This window comes from Strigops habroptila, chromosome 11 (assembly GCF_004027225.2).
Source record: "Strigops habroptila isolate Jane chromosome 11, bStrHab1.2.pri, whole genome shotgun sequence".
Taxonomy (NCBI): Eukaryota; Metazoa; Chordata; class Aves; order Psittaciformes; family Psittacidae; genus Strigops; species Strigops habroptila.
The window spans coordinates 14,551,546-14,571,970 of record NC_046360.1 but is presented as its reverse complement, the minus strand read 5'-3'; the positions used below and the strand labels follow the sequence as shown (position 1 = coordinate 14,571,970).

At 42.5% G+C, this 20,425-nt stretch overlaps 1 long non-coding RNA gene across 1 annotated transcript; it reads right to left on the bottom strand.

Moving 5' to 3' along the window:
- Positions 1–434: 434 nt before the first annotated feature.
- On the bottom strand, positions 435–19,971 carry LOC115614634. The gene is made up of 3 exons (XR_003993788.1): positions 19,961–19,971; positions 10,986–10,990; positions 435–567 (listed from the first exon to the last, which is right to left on the bottom strand). It is a non-coding gene; the product is annotated as an uncharacterized LOC115614634 (long non-coding RNA).
- Between the last annotated feature and the right edge of the window lie 454 nt (positions 19,972–20,425).

Genomic DNA, 20,425 nt, shown 5'->3' with positions numbered 1-20,425 from the left:
ATTTCAGAGATACAGGTGTATAAGTAAAGTACCACAGAAAGTTAGCAATGCATTAAAGCATTACTGCATAGAGAGAACAGAGATTAAGAAGAAATATAACACCAACTACCACCAAATCATCATCCAGGCCCACACGTCCAGCTGGGAAGCCTCATTGCAGCCAATGCCAGGAATCTCAGGTAATTGAGAAAGATCCTGCACGGTGCATCCACCCATAGGTGAGGCTTCTCCCAGGGCCGCAAGAGGGTATTGCTTTTATAGCCTTAGAAACACAACTGGTTTTATGCCAGATCTCTAATTGTTTACTCATGGGACTGTGCAGTTTCTTATGATCTCACCATTGTCCACTCTGAGAGTGTTGGCCAGGCACACCACTAAGGCCAAGTATGAAGGTCATAGAACACCTGCACTCTCATGTTTTCCTGTCTCTTTCCAACAAAGAGTCATGATGAACATAAACATATATACGAATACACTGTGGCAAACAACATACTGTGTTATATGTCTCAGTCATGAGAGGGAATCAGCTCTCAGTCAGGTTCCCTTCCATTACATATGTTTGCCCTGCTTCTGCTTTGGAAACAAACTTACCCACCATTTCCAATCAACCACAATGATCCAAGCAGGCAAAGCTGGTCCTTCATTAATCAACCTTCAGATTTGCCTGGGGCTTATTCTAATTGATTTGAGCAGATATTCAGTTCTTCAGAAATGACAAATAAAATACATTTACTAAGTTTAACTCCAGCACATCAATCCCATTTCCAGTGGGTTTATGGGTTTATTTCCTGACACTCTCAGCTTGGTCATGCAAGAGCGTATTGCTACAACAGTACTCCAGATGTATGAAGGAATGCAGGCAGGTCTGGGTTTTACCCACCTCACTGCAGTGTAAGTATTTGCAAGAATAAGGCTTTTTATAAGATGTACCTTCTGTGGTACCATCTGGTTCCTACATCAGACCACTTCTTAGACCACTGTAGGTCTTTCTCAAAGATCTACAAAGAACCATTATCTCAAAGAGCCATTCTTGGCCCCTGGTTTGCTTAGGAGTAATGCAAGTTGAATTGTGATTTAGTTTTTGTGGGCTGCAAGGCCTCTGGAGGTCAGTTAACTTCTGAGGCTGGTGGAGGGAAAGCAAAACATGAATAGCAAGCTCTCCTCTTGCACAGGTCTTGCAGTATGGATGTTTGCGCACATGTTATTAAGTAAGTTATGATTTAAGAGAAGCAGCATTTCAGAGTTAAAGTGCAGATTTGGGATCATAGCTTTGAAACATCCATTTGGCTGTTCTGAAAAGTAACTTCTGAGAATGTGACCCATAAAGCCTTCCTTAAAGTTCACATCTCTCTTCTTCTTGCTTTTTGCTTTTTCTTTTTTATGCTGCAACCTCTGAACATTAATTTCAACCATTCGCTCCTTTGGTGTGGACATTTTCTTTTTAATAAATGCCATACTGTTCATGCAAGGAACAGAATTTCTCACTGCCCCTAATTCTGAGACAAGAGCAGCAATTCTCATACTAAACCATGATATACGAGTGTTTACAATGAGACATTCCTGATTTGCCTCCTGTATCTCATAATACTGGGTAAAATTCAAAGTGCCAAGTAAGAGTGAAGTGTTATCAAGTGAGGACTAAGACCATCTATAATCCCTCTAATCCAAATTGGATTATTTTCAGAAAGTGCTAAAAGTGCTTGTATTAGATCAAGGGCTAAATGGGTTGAAGTGGGTCATGGAAGAGTGCGTTAAGCAAAAAGGGGATTTGTCAATGAGAAAAGCTTTATTAAACAGCTGCTAATTAAACAGAAACTTGCTAAGGAGATGTCTGCAATCTGAAGAGATCTTTATGCACTTCTATATAAATTACCATTTAATTGAGTCCCTTGGAACTCCTGGCTGGCAGTACATAAGCAACACCATATGCAATCTGTCCTCCTGCAGCATGGGTGAACAAGGAAGGATCTGATGGACAGAAAGGGCACCAGGGATCCCATGCCTCTGTTTCATTAGTGGGATAAACACAAATACTGAGATATTGGCATTAATATAGTGAGCTAGAGAAGTTCATCTAGGAGGCATTCAGCTGTGTTCATATGCAGCCTGTTGCAAGGTAAACCTTACGCAAGTTATGAAGGAGACACACAAGCAGCTTGGAGTGTTCATATGACACAGTAATCCAGTTTATCTCTGAGGTTCCCTCATAGTAGAAAGACCTTTCTGCTACGTCATTAGAAGGAGCTGTTACTAGAGAGGACAGTCTGCTGTCATTCAACCTACACGGTTTTTGTTCAGGGTGCTTTTAAAGACTAATGCTGGCATGAGGACTACCATCAGGAAGATGGTTCGTACAACATTACAAGGAGCTAGATTGGGCCCATCACTGCTGCACATTACATTCTAACCTGCCTCAAACCCTAAACCCTCTACCACTGCTTTTCAGTTCTCTGCCCGACAAGTGTCTGCACTTTCCCCATGGCGCAATTCCAGTAGATTTCACCACTGGCCTTCCAGTTTCTTGATGCTCCCTCCTGCAGTACAGTTAGGTAGAGCTGCCAAGTCTTCCTGGGATATCTTCCTTTCACCCCTCTTTCCTTTCGTCAGCTTTTCTGGTTTTCCTGGATTTTCTTTTCATTCCAGTTCCTTTCCATAATCTCTGCTCTTGACTCCCTCTGATTTCATTTCTGTTTCCTGCCTCTGTAACTTTATCTTCCCTGCATTTTTACTCTCCCAGTAAGGTAGACCTTAGTCTAAAACTTCCAGGAGCAGAGCAGCTGCAGCCATCCCAAAGCATACGCCAGCTCTCCTGCTTGATCCACTCAATCCTCCCACATTGCTTTGCTTGCCCCCTTGGCTGACCAATACCATGCTCTTCTACCTCCTTCCTCACCAGCAGTCATTGATATAAATATCATAACAATGAACTATGAATTGTCTTAGTGCTCATAATAATACTTTACTCATCAAGTTCTTCCAACAGTTTGTTAGAGCACAATGCTTAACTACAGAATTTAGCTTCAGATTTTCTGACCATTCTGTACTGCATTAATTAAAATACAATATAAAAATAAATAAGAATGGAAAAGCTAGAAATATAACATAAAATTGTTCTGTGGAAGGAATGACTACCACATGTCTGCATTTAAGAAGGGTGATTTAAAGTTTTATCTTGGAGAAATAATAGAATGTAATAGAATCCACAGACAATAATCAGGGCCTTATCTCAAAGTGCCAATCTTACCTCGTTTGCTATTCTGGGGAAGATGACTTTGTTATCAATAATGAAATGAATTGGTTCCTTCTTTTAGAATCTTCTTAATACCACACAGGCTCTTCTGTGTCCATTTATTCAGTAGTCTTAACCAAAAACTAATTCCATGGCTAAAATGGAAAGAATTTCCTTAAACATCAATTAGCTCAAACATTGTCTTGGGGGGCAGCAAGTACTACTCTGTTCCATCCTTGCTAACATTCTCTTCAGAACACCTCAGAGGAAACGAAGAACAGACTATGTCCATCAGACCCAGAGTCATATGCAGTTCTTTCTAGAGGAGAAGATCCTCCATAGCCCCTTTCCAGGTAAAGAACAGCTAAAGGCTGAAGCAGGACAGTTTCTCTTCTGCATCATTGCACCATATCCCACATAATCATGGCAGAAAAAACACTATCAAAGTTTGATCCTCCATTTGAAAACCATGCAGCACTTCACCTAGCAGACATCCTAGCTCCGACTACTTCATTGAAATTGGGGCATATAATTGCATTGTCCTACATTCAACAGCTAGATATTGTATTTTTCACAGTGACAACTAATTCTTAGCCTTCTCTAGGTGATCTAGCAAAGGGTGGAATCCGGCATTCAAGGAGTCTCTTAACTCCCACCTGCTCACTGGAGGCCACGAGGTAGGTGACTATGATGACTACGCTAGGCCTGTGCTCCCAACAGGCAGGAACCTTCGAGTGGCTTTTCAGTCTACCCTTACAGATGCATACAAACAATAATAATTTATCAGATGATCTTCCTGCAACTTTATGCTCAATCAAGCCTATAAATACCACTTTTGTCTTAACTATTTGTGTGTCAAAGCTACCCAAAAAGGCCAGGGAAAGTTTTACTGTCCGCCATAATCAAAGAGAACTCTCTATCAGCATTAAAACTGATGCACCTGTGTAGGTCCAGACACTGTGTATATGAGGGACTGAGGACAAATAAGACATTCATATCAATGTGCCACATTACTCCCTCTGTAGGGACCTGAGACATGTGACTAGACCAGACCTCTATGGTCTTTGGCTTGTGTCTTCCACACTAGAAGCTTTCAGGCAGATGTGAAAGGGTGAGCAGATGTGAAAGGGTGAGCAGAACACTATAAGAATAAGCAGTCTTTTCAGAGTCTTGGAAATGTCCTCTTTGAATAAGCTGATGCAGCAACTCAGTTCCTGAGATGGGTAGATCCTCTGCTCCTGATATCTTTCCAATAATATTCATTAGGTTACAAGTTTTTCCCACTAATTATAAGCTCAGACTCAGAGTGCTCATTAATCACTGTCCAGGAACACTACACAGCACCAAACAGATGTAATGCTGAAATAGGTGATTGCATCCTGAAGGAGAAGAGTGGAAGAAATGGTGCTGAAAGGAGAGAGGGAGCAGCTCAGTAGATGAAGGGGAGTGTTCCAGAACTGAAGAGACAACTGGGAGATACTCATAGAAGTTCACTTTTTATCAGGCAAGTAAGCTACAGAAGTGAAGATGAACTACTTTTCATTTTGTAAGATCAAAAGCACAAGATTTGTTTAGAAGTGTACACTTAACTGAAAAAGAGAAATCTGGTTATCAGATGGTGAGTAGCTTAAAAAGAGCTAAGTATAGATATTCTGCACAGTAAAAAAATACATCTCTTGAAAGTACCAAAAGGCAGCTGCATATAGTGACTCTCATATCACCTTCAGCATGGCTAGACCCAGATGTGCACTGTAATGTGATATCCAAGTTAAAGCCATAGATTTAAGAGAAAAACTTGTCTATTAAACACAGGCTCATAACATTCAGACCATACATCATTCTTAACACAGGTGCCTGTGAGCTACCTGAAGAAGATATTTGGTTGGGTTTTCTTCTCTTCCCTTGTTGAAAAACAATGCAAGCACTAGATCTTCAGATAGGAGGACAAGATTGCCTAGAAATAAAGAAAAACACAGCAGTAAATGAAAATGTAGAAATACTAAATGAAAAACAAAACAAGAAAACCCAAACCAAAAACCAAGCAAGCAAACCAACCCCCACACCTGGGTAAAAGACAAAGAACATGCACAGCTAGGATTATTCCTTTCTTTAAAGAAAGAAAGGGAAAAAGAAACCTACCCACAACCAACTCCAAACCCTAAAGCAGGGCATATAGGCACACTAAAAGCAATAGTTTCAATTAAAGGTTGCTGTAGGCTGGTTTATACCTGACAATATTGTACATTCTGTACACTTGTTCTCTTCTGACTACAGGAGCACAAATTAAGCATAGGAAGATGAATACTTTATATGGGATTATAACTTAAAGAAATCTGAATCCTCAAATTAAATAGTCTGTAGAAGAGGGTGCGAAAGAAAGATGTCAGATACAGGAAACTCAAAGAGTGATATTCGGTCTTTCTATGGGGAAGCCAAATTATGCTGCAGCACCCTTGGAATGTGAGCGGACTCGACAGTGTATGAAATGAGGAGTTGAGGGGAATACTTGCTGAGTGTTGCAGCAGTGACTGGATTCCTGGAGAAAACCAGAATCCTGTGGGTGGGATGCATGTGCTGTTTCAGTTTTCTAAGACACCACCAGTCCCTGCAGCCTCCCTATGTAATCAACAGAGAAAACCAGACTGTGACAGGCAGGGATGTCATGTTTCCACTGGTTTTACAGGGCACCCGGCAAGATGAGCTCAGGCTCAGATTTTTGATCAGAGCTCAGAGCTAACCTATCGACATCTAAAACCTAGGGTTAAATCCTTTTTCAACCTACAACTTTGAGAGGAAACCAAGGCTGAAAGCTGAGCAATCAATGGAAATGTATAACTTATGCCTCTAAAGCCTGCTCAGTACCAGGGAACTGGAAAGCAGTAAATAGGATCCAGCTTCTAAAAAAGTGCTCCTTGGAAGGTCAGAGAAGGACACACCAGCAGGTCCAGCTGACACTATCCTAAAGAATGGGATAAATGGTCCTATAGGTAATTATGATGTGGAAGAAATAGCAAAGAAAAAAGTACACCTTGGTGATTTATTAGGATTTAAACAAGAAAAAACAAAAACCAAATATAGGAGTGACAAAGACCTACTAACACTCTCCTTGGACTTCCACAGCCCTTCCAGGAGGGATCCTCACCAGAGATAGCTGAAGCAATGCAGCCACCTTGGGGTAAAATGTGTCCTGACATAAAAAGATAGCTACTTAAAAGATGGGAAAATAACATATCAACAGTGGGAGGTCAGCAGTGGCTCAGGGTACTTGTAAATGGTCTGAAAGGAGCATGAATGGTGTGATGATAGTGCTGACGACATTAAGTGATTTAGGCTTGAAAAGAGGGATGACTGTAAAACATCACAGATAAATCTGCCAACACTGACTAGATGAGAAAATGACAGTTGAAATTTGGCATAGGTAAACATAGAATTATGCAACTTAGGGAAAAGAGCCCTACATTTACATCCATAATGATAGGTTCTGAGCTAGCTATTACTGCTCAGGAAAGAGTTGTTGAAGTCAGCGGATAAAAAGAGATTTATGGCTTTATAACAGATGGTCCTATGGAAATATCAACTCAATCAGAGAGAAAGGAAATTGATGCTGGAATGTACTAAGAAAGGAAAAGAGGGCAAAACCAAAAGCAGAGTCATGCCACTGTATAAATCCCTGGTGTATCTTCATCCTGAACACTGAGTCATCCCCTCAGAAAGGCTAGTGTAGTGGTGGAAAAGGTTCAGAGAAGATAATGTGTGATCAGGAGTCTGGAAATAAGGAGTACAGTAGATGGTTTCATTTAGAGAAAAAATGTGAGAGGTCAATAATGCAGATTTGGGAAGACTGGAGGGGATAAATGGAGAGCTCTTCGGTATGAGAAACAAGGAGCATCGGGCTGTGATACTGGTGGCAGACTCAAAACTATCAGAAGATAAGCTCTGGATCCTCCATCACTGAATGCCGCAGAGGCTAAAATTCAATGTGAATCTTCAAAAAAATAAGCAAAGCCATGGATGAAGAAGCTATTCAAAACCATTAGATACAATTATACCATTCTGTCCCATAAGGTCCCTGTGCTGCAAGTTACTTGAGCCTACAAGGACATATGGAGAGGTATCCCTGTTCTTCCTATATTTTATCCCCTTTACCATCTGCAGTAGTTACTGCTCTGAGCAGAAGCATCCTGTGCTCATGCCTTGTCTCCAGCAAAACCATTCAAACACAAAGTGAAAGTCTGAGAATGCTACAAGGAAATAATTGTCCATCATAATTTCACAGAAACTGCAAGAGTTGCATACTTGTTTTTGCTTTTTCCTTCCAAGAGTGATTGTTATATTAAACTACTTTGTACATATTTGATCTCTTCTATTACTTTAAGGGGCTACTAGACTGACTTAACAGCTATTTATTCTAGAGATAAAAATGAGAGGAAAGCCAATTTTTAACACAAGGATATCACCTACTGTCTGGATGTGCATAACCAAGAAAAATTATTAGGTATGGACATAAAGCTGCAAAATTTGAACCTAGAGGTCACTGAAAGATGCCTACTCAAAATCAGCTCCAGTATGTAAGCCACACAGGCAGCCTGCACAGAAGATAAAGTATACCTTTCAGCAACTGTTTCTCCAATTACTCGCTGAGATAGAAACATATCTTCAGAATAAATCCACATTCTGGGTAGATGCTGCCTTTGCTGGGTAGATGCTCCAATTGCATTGGAGGTTCACATTCGGCACGCTTCCATCAGAAGTATAAGTCCTTTTCAGAATTAATATTTCCCACATTCCCCTTTCTTCATTCCTCTGCTCCTGCCTACCCGTTCATCACAATCTGCACTCATGGTTTCTAGATGGAGAGTCTTGAGTCAGTTCTTTCTTTGCCCAGATCATTAACCAGCATAACAATTCACATAACAAACTTTCCACTTACAAATAGATTTCAGGTGATTGACCTGTTCTACCTTTGTTCCTCACATTTATTAAACATGGATGTTGCACCTTCTGCTTCCAGATAAACTCCAAACAAAAGCAGGTATTAGGTAATAACTAGCTTTGCTGCTTGGGTGACTGGAAGTGACCACCAAAAATTGGCTGATGGCACAAATAATTGAGGCCATGAAGACCTGGAGCCCAGGTAGCACTTTAGCAAGCAGGAGTCCAGTTCAAACACATGTAGGTTAAGTCTACTGATACCAGCTGATATACTGATATCAGCTGATACTGATACCAGTCGTGATATCAGGACTATATGTAACAACCAAAGATTGAGGGGTTTGCTGAAGCCATTACCAGAGAGTTGAAAAGAAACAGTCCTCCATAAATCCCACTTTTAGGAAGAGGATGAGCTTTGTAGAGTCGTGTGCTGCTCATGTGCAGATCACAGAGCGCCTGGCAAAGAAAGAACAGGGAAGAGGAAGGCAGTTTCCCAAGATCTCCAGGCATTCCAGTTGCAATATTTGGTCACTTCCAGTCCAGTGCTCTTTGTGCAGGTCACAGAGCATCCAGTTTAGAAACGGCAAATATATTAATAGTTTTTGATAAAAATAGCCTAATAGAAGCAATAGGCATGCTTGTAATCTCCTCAGGAGAATTCTGCAGCATTTTGCAGCATGGCGGGTTAAGGGGATCTGTGTATTCACGTCTCATCCTGCAGGACTAAACACACAGCACCTCGGAGCTGGTGAAAAGGAGACGACTTCTCAGAGGGACCCAGTGGGAACTGTGACTATTGCAGTCGGAGAAATTTCTGGAGTGATAGGAAGTGGGCTGTAGGAAGGACCCACCTACAATGCACAGGGTAAGGGGGAGTTTTGTTTGCAAGGCCCTTGACTTCCATCACAGTGGATGTTACTCCTTACAAACATTTGCCATTCTAAGTTGTTTTCAAATAACATTCACATATGACATTTTAGATTCTTCTGGATGATTTAGGATCTCACCACAGGGAATTATAGGATATATTAATACTATACTTAACCCTTTCAAAAGCACTTGGGAATGGAAACTTCAAGGAAGTAAACTCAAGAAATTTGGCAAATATGATTTCGTAGGAAAAGAGTAGAAGCAGAAAAAGGAATGAAGGAGACCAGATACTTACAGAAAAAGGACTGAGAAATGGCCCTAATGCGGGAGAAAAAAAAAAAATGTAATAGACAAAACGTGTGGCTGCATTGGGTAATTTTAAGTGACTTGGAAACGTAAAAGGAAATATATCACAGCTGGAAACTAACTGTGAAAATGTATTAGCAGAAGGCCAGTATGCAAGAGAAGAGAATGAATTATAATATAGTCAGGGACAAAAAAGTAGCAAGAAAATAAATATTTAAGAATGAGGAAAATGAAATAAATCCTTAGATAATTCCACATAGAGTAAATAATCAATGATATGGAGAAAGTTTCAGTATTCAGTGCAGCCCTCACTTCAAAGTAAAATGGATGGTTTTTACCAATTATTAATGCAATTAGTTTTTAGAGAGGAAGAAAGAAACCAGGAGTTTATTCCGGAGTGTTGATAGGAGTATGCTCAGCAGTCACAGAGTCATTCGCCTTTACTTCCATGTGAGAGCACATGGAGGAAAAGTGACATCCTAGAAGACTTAAGAAGGAGTAAGTAGAACATCTGCCATGAAACAGGAGCAATTGAGAAACTTGGGGAAATACAGACAGGTCATTCTAACCCCAGTACCCGGAAAAATACTGAAACAAGCAGTTAAGCAGCAATTCATAAGCACCTGGGGGATAATCAGGTAATAACGTAAGAGCCCGCATGGATTTGACAAAAACAATTCATGTCGAAGCAACCTGATCTCCTCTCCTTGTCAGCGTAACTGGTCTAGTGGATATGGAAAGTGGCAGATGTGATACACCTTGGCTCTGGGAAGGCTTATGACAGTCCCAAATGGCAGTCTTGCAAGTGTACTTGGGAAATATCGTCTGCAGGAAAAAAACAGCCCTGAAAACATTACTTGGGCGTTAGCCCTGGGTGGTTCACAGCCACTTTGGAGGCTTTTACAAAGAGAGCTTTGTCTTGTGCTGCAGCCTACTCAGTATTTTCTCTTATTGTTCTTACACTAAGATTTGCACAACATTCTGGCAGCACCTTGACAGGTGAGATGGACCCTTGGTGCTCACTGGAAACAGAGCTGATTTGTGCTCATGCCCTCCCCAAACCTGGCAGTTATCAACCCAGACCTTGTACTGACCTCCTATAGACGGGCAAAACACACCTCCTCTCCCTGCAGCTCCCCAGTGCATTCCTTGCGGCCATCTCTTTGGAGAGCCTGTGCCTTTTGCAGCCTTTCCAGGCTACTGTTTCAGCAGTAGCAGTGTCACCAGGCTGATAGCCTTCTAGTACAGCAAACGTATCTAATGTCAGGGCAAGGTTCAGAGGAATATTTACTGAATTTGGGAACAGGAAAGATGACTAATGAAATAAAGCACAAACCACAATTGAATTTGTATCGAGCTACAAGGGAAATGTCTATTTTTTTCCAAGCTTGCTTACAATGAACGGTGGGGTTTAACACTGTAGGGAACTCTTACCCGGCAATAGTCTCCAACTGGCCCATCCCCATGATAACACTCTTTCACCTCCTTAGATACGCCATTAAATTTTGTTCCTTTACTCTAGAAAAATAGGCCTGGGAAGGAGCTGGAAGAGTTGTGTGTGAATCCTTCCCCAAAGTATGAAAAGCCATGCCTAACATGTTTCTTCCAGACCTCCAGTGATGCCATTGCCTCAGCCCTTGTGTCCTACATCTTCTTGGGGCATCTCTGTGACATCAAGGTACCACTTCTACCCATGTTTTTGGCAGGAAGCCCTTGCATTTCAGTATGAAGTGTTCCCTGTCTGCTTTGGCAGATGAGTGGTAACCTTAACACCTTATGAGCTTTATAAATACACCAAACATTTCACAGTACAAAAATATGAACTGCACAACTCTTTTTAGGGCTGTGACCTCTGGTGTGTTCTCAGCTTTCCATGGAGTTCACTCACAGCCTCTCTCAACAGTTCAGAGGGGAGGTAACAGACAGGAATTGGAGCAGAGTGGGTTCTGAGGCACAAACACTGGGTCGATTTCAAAGTACTGTGGAGGATAGGACCAGAACTGAACATTATCTTGATGAATTTGAGGCATGACTCAAAATAAGCGCATTCAAGTTCAACAGAGACAAATGCAAACAGCTCAGTCTTGGATTTAGGCAGGTGAGGTTACTCTTGTCATCAAAGCTGGTCTGAGAATTTTCTATCCCTCTCCTCACCTCCAATCTGCTCATTTCTGCCTTAGTCTAAGTTTGTTGCCCTTTTAGGTGTGATGATCAACTGTTTGTGGGGCTGCATTGCAAAACAGCTCTCTGAGACAACTCAGAATAAAAATACATCTTCCCTATTTATAAAGTGTTATGTCTAACCTGGTTCAGTTCTCTGCTCTGGTTCACAGCACAGCCCCACAAACAGTCATATCAGTATATGTCGGGGGGTGGGGGGGAAGCAATCTGCAGTAGCGAGAAACAAATGAGCTGCCAGGAACACAGAAGCAGAAAACTCCATTACTGAAGCCAAGTTTCATGCGCATGCATTTTGACAAAGGAGAAATCAGATGTACAGGTACAATATGGGGAATATCTTGTTAGCAATGATACAGCACAACCTAAGCTCTGAGAGTCTACCACAAACTTGGTATGAACCAGTGGTGCGATGTCTTAGCCAGAAACCTAAACCTGATTGTGGAATGCAGTAGCAGGAGGCAGTTAGAGGTGGGAGGTTATTAGCTAAGTGCTGTGGCTTTTCCTGTCAATGGACATTAATAATCATGCTGGTAGCTTGGAGGGAAAACAGAAAAAAAGGTCACATGTGGATAAATCAGTAAATTGACGGAATTGATAAATTTCCTCTTCTGGAAATGAAGGGAAGCAAGGAAAGACACACACATAACAATAGTTACAAAGACAGCAAGAGCAGCTTTCCATCTTGTACAGGGTGAAGGAGCAAAAAATGAACATCTGGTTTTGCATGAAAAATAGTTCAGCAATGTAGTAAGAAAAACCCATTGCCCGTCAAGAGACAGAAGTACAGGAACAGGCTGAGGACAATTATATTGGCACAATTGCAGGAGAGAGCCATACTTAAACATCCATTAAGGGTTGATTTCTGGCTGTGCTTCAGTTCAAATGGTAGATCAAATGATCTCCTGAGGCTCCTTTAAGTCTTCGACACTATGATCTGTGCATTATTTTAGTGCCATAGGAAGTTTTGGGGGAGGAAAAAAAAAAAAAAAATCAAACCCTTAAGAAAATACTACTTTAACAATGACAATGTATCTACAAGGAAGGCAACCTTATCTTGAACTCTGCTTGAAAGTGAGCTTCTAAAAGATAGGGTAAGAACAGAGAAGGCTGTAGGAGCAGCTAACAATGATTAGAGACATGGGAAAACAGCCACAAGATTTTCATGACATGTCTAGAAGGGGATGAAATCAGGGACCATCACATAAAGCAAACTGGAGGACAATTGGGTGTACTCAGAATCTTGACTCCGGCTTGTACAGAATTAGACTTTATTGACACGTATCAGATTGAAGACTAATGAAGAAGACAGGGCAGAAGCAACGACTGGTTTGTGTTTGGTTTATTGTAATTGGTTTCCACAAGAGATAATTAACTGTGGAACTCATTGCTATAAGATATGTCAAAGACTGAGAACTTATCAAGGGGAGATAGAAAAGGAGAGGCGTTAACAAGAATGAAAGACTGACTATGTATTTAGGAGGAATAAATCATTCCTGTTCACAAATTAAATCAGCCACTAAGGCCCATGGGCAGGAAAAATTTAGTTTTGTGGCATACTATTGAACATCTGCTTATTATGGACATTTTTTCCACATGGTGCTGTCCATCACGTCTGGCAGAATAACCTACCAGATAGATCTGTGTCCTCTTAGTTGTGCTTGTGCCCTCATGACTACAGCAGGACTAAAACTCCTGTGTAGGTATCTGTGGGCTGGGCATTGACATTGCATTTATGGCCATCAAAAAGAAGATATCTTCAGATCTTAACAGTAGCAGTCAGGTGTTGAACTTGCATTATATTTGGGAATTCTGCCCCTGAAGGAATGTTAGGCCAGGTTGGAGAATATCCCTGACACTTACAGCAGCCTCTTGCAGATGTCCAAAACAATTCAGTTCCTCACTGAAATCCTCTGTGGATCAGCAGTAAGACTAGGGCAGGCGAGACAAATTCAAGCTTGCTAAAGTAAAGCAATGCATAAAGGTTGTTTAAGAGTGCCTTTTCTGAAGGATAGCTAATGACAGTATTGGAGGAACTGGAGGGGAACATATTGATTTTCAAAGTCGCATGAAAAGGAAACATCATTGCTTAATGCTTAAGTACACTACCTGCAATAAATACCTCTTCATGCAAGAAAGTACACCTACTGCCTGCTTCCTAGCTTTGCTTTATCACTATGAAATCAAAGCAGAGAGCAACTCCATTGAGATGGGTCTTTGATGAACTGGTGTTTAGAATTTGATAATAGTAAGTAGCTGTGTGATGGGGAAGAATCTTCTTTGTTGAATATATATCTTAAAATTGCATCCAGCAAAATCAGTGGGCAGGAAAAACAATAAGATCCAAACCTTTTTTTCCAATCCATGTATTTTATTTTTATTGTAGGTCTTCTTACCCTTCTAGCAAAGGTCATAAATTATTTATCTGCTGCAGCTCATGCTTCTTTTTTTTAGTGTCTAATAAAATCTGAGAAATATAAATCTATTTCCAGTCCTTTTTTAAAATAACTGAGAGTCGTGACAACCCAAACAGGACTAGAAGCAACAATTCAAGGCAGGGTGTCAGTGAGTTGTGAGCACACCAGGAGATTCCAGCAGAAAGCTTGTAAAAAGGCATTTTGCTTATTTCTGGCCAAAGATGTCTTGTTCCCTTTTTAAAGTTAATAATTTATAAATTCAATGGCTGGTTTTTGTCTCTTGGCTGCATGCTTCCTATTAAATACATCATTGAGGTGGGTATGGTATTATATGCTGGGCTGCTTACATTTCAGCCAAATGTTGTGGCAAGAGGTAGCAATAACTCCATGGGAATGCATCAGGTTGTGGAATTGTTAAAGATGGGATCATATCACTGCCTGATTTTCCTGGTACTGTTTCACCCTGACACTTTAAAAAAGCAGCAAGTTTTGGATATGGGCCAGTGATTGTTTGTCACTTGGAATTATTAACATTTAACATCAACCACTGCAGAAATAAAAACAGCAAGGTCAGGTAAGAGGTAGGCAAAGGTAAAGAAAGTACTAGTAAAAAGAAGACGACAAGCGTGGGCAGAGGAGCTAGGTATTTATAGCTCAGAGGCAGGCACCCCCCAGCCTGTAGAGGACCAGCCCACTGCTGGCAGATGTATGGACAAGGCAGGTTTCTGACCGCTGGATCCCCTGTCAGTGAGAAAAGCCCCTGGGCAATGAGCAGGAGCTTTGCTAGAGACATGACACACACTCCTGACTATACTGTGTTGTCCCTGTGCCCTTCCCCATGGGCACCCTCCAGACCTGATGCTGGGGAGACACTTTCCGAGTGCCCTCCATGGGATGAGCTGCAGGAGGCTGAGCAGTCCTGAAGCCTTTCCAGTTTGCGCTGATGTCCCAGAGCCAAATGGCTGCACCAAGCTGCTTTTACCAGCCCTGCTTCATTTCTCAGACCTTGCTCTGCACAGACTCATTTCAGAAAGCTAAGTGCAAGACTTGCCCTTCCAGACCTCAAACCTTCCAGTGTTTCTGCCTGCCTCTTTCTCCCAGAACTGGTCTCCTTCATTTAAGAGAAGATAAATGATAAGGGGTTAGTTTAAGCACACAGTAATAGATATTTCTGTATAAAAATAGATTGCCTCCTTACACATGAATTGCTTCAGCTTCCTCATCATTTCTGGCTGAGCAACAATAATGACTCCCATAAGAAGCCCTACCAGATCAGCTGTACCTCCACATTCCTTCTGCAGAGAAGAAGGTGAATTCAAAGGGCACGGAGGGCCCTATTTCCACCTTCTTCACCATCTTTCACAACTGTATAGGAGCTAGAAAAAAAGGTTAAAAGATTTAAAAGGAGGACTTAAAGGTTAAGCAGGTCACAACCAACAGAAAATCGGTTGTAAGGTATCCGATGAGACTTGCACAGAATGGATGTGTGATTCTGTGAGGAGCAAAGGCAGAAAAGTTCCATTTTTACAGCAGGGTAAAGGGGGCTGTACCATCTAAAAAGAGTATCATTAAAAACTGGCAGAAGGTAGCTGAGGGTGGAAGGGAAAATGTAGTTTGATGCCAAGATTATACTTCATGTTAGTTGTTGGCTTAGGTGATAAAAACACATCTGCACCCCCACAAAGGGGCATGGAGGGACAAAGGGGTTGGGAAGGGAATCCAAATAACACCAACAACACACCCAGCTGCTTCCAGGCCACCACAGGAGCCACTAGCCCATGAAGCTCATCTCCACCCAAAACCAAAGGAGCAGAGGGGGATGAAGGCAGACAGGAACATAAATGATGGGCTCAGGGGAAGGGACAATATCTCTGGGCATAACGAGTCAATGCCGAAGCACCTTTGGAAGTGAGGGAGTGGGACACACCATGGTATGAAGGGGAAGAGCATTTGGGCAGGCAACTAATTATGGGGCATTTAGGGAGGAACCAAAGGTGGGCGAGGGGGTATCCAGGTGATCTTGGGAGGAAAAAGTCTGGGAAAATAGAAGAATAAGGAGATAAAAAGGCCTGGTCTTGTGTAAACAGGTGGCTGGTCTGTATGCTTCTCTGGCCATGTCCTGCACCTGATCAGCACAGTCTGTCCTGTCTTTGTATTAAATACCATTTCTAACTCATTTCCTGGGTTAGGGACTTCATTTTGAGGATCGAAGGCTGTACCAGCAACAGGCATGAGGCTGTGGCCTCAGGGTCTCATATGTCCAGGTGCCAACAACTGGGATCCAGCGCAATACGTACATATGTTTATATATATATGCGTGCGTGTGTGTGTGTGTATATATATGTGCTATACATGTGTGTTTATGTGCATGTGCCTACTGGGAATCCGTGCTGAGCCTTGCTGATGGTTGGAGCTGGAGCTGCAGCAGCATCACCTCTCTCAGCCTGTCTGGTGTGATACCCCTAGTATTATTTCACATGTAACCTTCCACGGAAGAGCTGATGAGCAGTTTATGCTTTTTATACTTAAAAAGCTGACAAAGGTTTTTAGCAGCCCCAGAATGTTTTGAGAGTCAGGAAAGCCTGCAAAAGGGAGTGCACTAATTGTGTAGCAGGGTAAAGCATCAAATCCACAAAGGACCGAACACTCAGTTGCCATATTTGTGTCTCATAACTGAGCTCCCTGAAAGAAAGAGGGTGAAGCCCTACCGACTAGAGAGCAAAGGATGGAGGAACATGCAGTATTACATCCCTGTCTGATAAAATATTGGGAAATATGGTAAAAAGGGAGAGAGCTGAAAGCAGAATGACTCCATCTCAACCAGAGGCACAGGAAAGAGAGCCTGGCAGGTGGCCAAGGCTCAGTGATCACCTCATCCCCATCTAAATCATCTCCTGCCACACCCATGGCTGAACAAACTCACACTCCATTTCACCTCCTTAGTTTTGAGTGAGATTGATTTCACCATTTGAACTGGATTCATTTTCACTATTGAAAAGCTACATGTCTCATTTGAGCTGTCTAGATTCCCTCTGTATAGTCAGTGGAGATAAGTGTTTCCACAGCAGCCTATCCTACCCTAAGATTGATGTCTAAGGTCAGGCAGGATGCTTTCTGGAGGGTCTCTTCTCTCTCTGCAGATGGTGAAGGAGCTCAGAGACCTCACTGAGCCAGCCTGACTACATTTTAGCCCACCAGCACTGCATCAGAGGACTCCCACTGTGTTTCCAATTTTGTAATCAAGAACTGAATTCCTCACTAGGATAAATTTGGTTCATTTAACTTGGCTGGTGCTGAGAGATGATGGATAACTCCTGTGAGCAGGAAAATACTGTTTGTCTGGAAATAGTTCAGACAAAAGTCCTTCCATACCTGCAATCTGGGGTGAGTTTGGGACCCTGAGGAGCTGAGAGCTCCCAGGCTGGAAACATGGAGTGGCAGGAGCTGGAAAGCAAGCTTCCCAAGTGCTCTGACTCCCCTAGCAAGCACAGTGATGCGCCACAGACTGTTACTGTGAGACACTTTGCTTTCTTCTACTGTTGGGTCTGGGTGGCAGATGGAAAGACCTCCTCAGTAAAGCCATCTAGATGATCCTGGATGCTAGCGACTGTGTGCACAATATTTTAGTACCTCTTCTAAGAAGTGTACTGGACTTCCCTTGTCTATATTTGTGCTTTACATCTATCCATCAAATCAAACCTAGCTGTTCTGTACCTATGATCTGCCATCCTCATTATATACCACTATTCCAACCTTTGTGTTAATTCTAAATTTCTTAACAATGATTTTATGCGTCTTTTCCCAAATCAGTGTTGAATAAGACCAACTAGTAAGGAACAGGACCCCCTAGAAAGAGCATCATTACATGATTATTCCCTGCTGATGACTATTTTGTCAGTTAGCTGATTGTTTAACAATGTAAGAAGTGCTCTAATGATATGTACTGCTTACTTTAAAAGCAGAGGTTTTGGAAGCTAAATCATATACCTCACAGAAGCTAAAATAGCGTCTATGCTCTCTGCTGTAGTAGCTTCCTCAGCAAGAGAGGCCTTGCTCACATGGCACAGCCACACACTGAGCTCCTTCACCACCTCCCAGTGTTCAGGTCCTGATGTGCTCTACATCCTCCACCCTTGCAGTCAGCTCTTTTTATCCAGCTCCTGTAGAGGATGAGGAAAAATTGCTTCAGTCCTCTCCCATCCCCTCCATTGTCCCCAGCTATTGTGGGCCAAGGATACCCAAGGGAATTGCAAGTCCACAAGGAGCTCAAGGCTGTTCTGGAGTGTTCCCTTTAGTGTGAGCAGGGCTGAAAGCTTCTTGAAGGTAGCTGGAACCAATAATTGTGGTGGTTGTTCCAGGAGAGGATGGTTTTATCTTCTCCAGGAAGCTTTAAGCTTGGGATGTTACTGATCCCCAAGGTCCCCAAAGGTTATGCATGACAGTGCTGTTCCCTGGCCTTGCAGCTTTACATATGACTTTCCTGTTCACACACAAAAAAAAAAAAAAAAAAAAAAAAAAAAAAAAATCAATATCACAAAGCTCATTCACTGCCAATGACTCCCTGTAAACAGGCAAAGATGTGGGAAGAAAATGAAACACAAGGAAAGGAAGCTACATTCCCTTTTCTGTCAAGGGTCATTGCCCCATTCAGCCAATGGAGTTTTGAGCTATGGACAATCAAGAGAGAGGCTCCTTTAATGAGTGCGATGCTTATTAATCTCTGCCTTTAATCCAAGTGCCAAGACAAAGCCCACCAATACCAAGAGAGCTCTTCATCAAGGACTTGAAATGAATCCTCTATTCAAGAAAGAGATAAATTCTGACTACAACAGCAACCATCCAAAGTGCTAAAATAGCTGGAAAGCCTACAACCCATTCTCAGTGGAACATGGCATCAGGACCCTCTGATTTTCAGTGAGACTGAGGCAAAGTCCTCTGTGAGACACCATTTCAATTTTACAGAAGGATTTCACTCTTTCCCCAAGAGGTACTACCTGTTGCTTTCCAGGAGGTGAACACCATGAAGAACAGTTGCAGTCTAAGAGAACCATCCACCCTCCAATGGAACAATAATGAAGGACACTTACAAGTTATCCTGCACCATCACCTCTTTCAGACAAGTACGAAGAGAGAATGGCCACGGGAAGGTAAGTAAGTGGTACCTCATCTTCCCAGTTGTGAGGAGAAATTTGACATGGACTGGTCTGTCCCTCATCCCTGTTCCTGGTTTCAAGCCACCAGGGACAGCCCCACTCCTCTCCAGGCAGCCAACCTAAGGCTACCAACATCCAGAGACACCTTCCCGCATGCTTGCCTCCATACACACATACTCATGCATCAGTAATGGAATGGGCCTGCAGGACTCCTGCAGGTGTATCTGTAGTCTTTGCCTTCCCCCCATGTGCCCATGGGAATCTCACATAGGAGGGATCCACCTCACTCCAGCCCACTCTGCCACCCTCACACGCACAGACCCTGCCTTCCACCGCCGCAGCCATGACCTCACCGGGCTGATGCACTCACCAGCACTGCTGCCAGCATCTATTACACACTTCCATATGCTGTTATCTCCATACTTGGTTTCAGTTTCCAGGCCAAGTGCAGCCCATTTGTGTCATAGCTAGTCTGCTTTCAAATCTTAGCTGCAGGGAAGTAGGGTAAATATTTACAACTGAGAGCTTAATCAGCCACCAGAGAGATAGGCAGACTGCTTTCCTGGTAGAATAAGTTTGTTCACATATATCATCCCACATCATTACTCTACAGCTTCCCAGGGAGTCCCAGACCCCAGACTCAAGATGTGCTTTCCATATGAACCTGTCTCTACCTGCACAATCTTTATTTTCCCTGTCATCCTGCACAGTCTCTGTGGAGTTCTGGAACCTCAAAACCTGACCACCACCACTCAGGGCAATTCTTCTGGTAATAACATATGTAAGGGCAGATTCTCTCACCCCAACACCACACAGAGTTTTCCCCTTTACAGAGTTAATAAGCTAAGTTAGTTGCCTGTCTAGGTCTCAAGGACTGTTAGCCCTTGCAAAGCCTTGGTTAAAACTTACAATTTCCTATGTCCCTGGCAGGCACACAAGAGCCACAGAACCCCAGCCTGCTTTGGGTTGGAAGGGACTTTAAAGCTCATCCAATTCCAACCCCCTGCCACGGGCAGGGACACCTTCCACTAGAGCAGGTTGCTCAACCAGCCCCTGGTCCTCAGGCATTCTCCATGGCTTGCTGCCCTGGAGAGGCTGACCTTGGAGTCCTGTGTTTTTCTGTTCTCGAAACTCAAACATGTCAGGAGATATCTCCCTGTGGTTCAGATTTGAAACTTTTCAGGCTTGGCAAGGAAAGTGTTTTACAATTACACTCGCTACCAAAAGTCCATTCAGCTCTACAGGTCTACATGGATGAAAAACCAGAAAAGAAGAAAAGGAGAGACTGTTTACATCAGTGCCTGTTTTTTTTACATGACCATCAGTGGAAGAAGCTACCT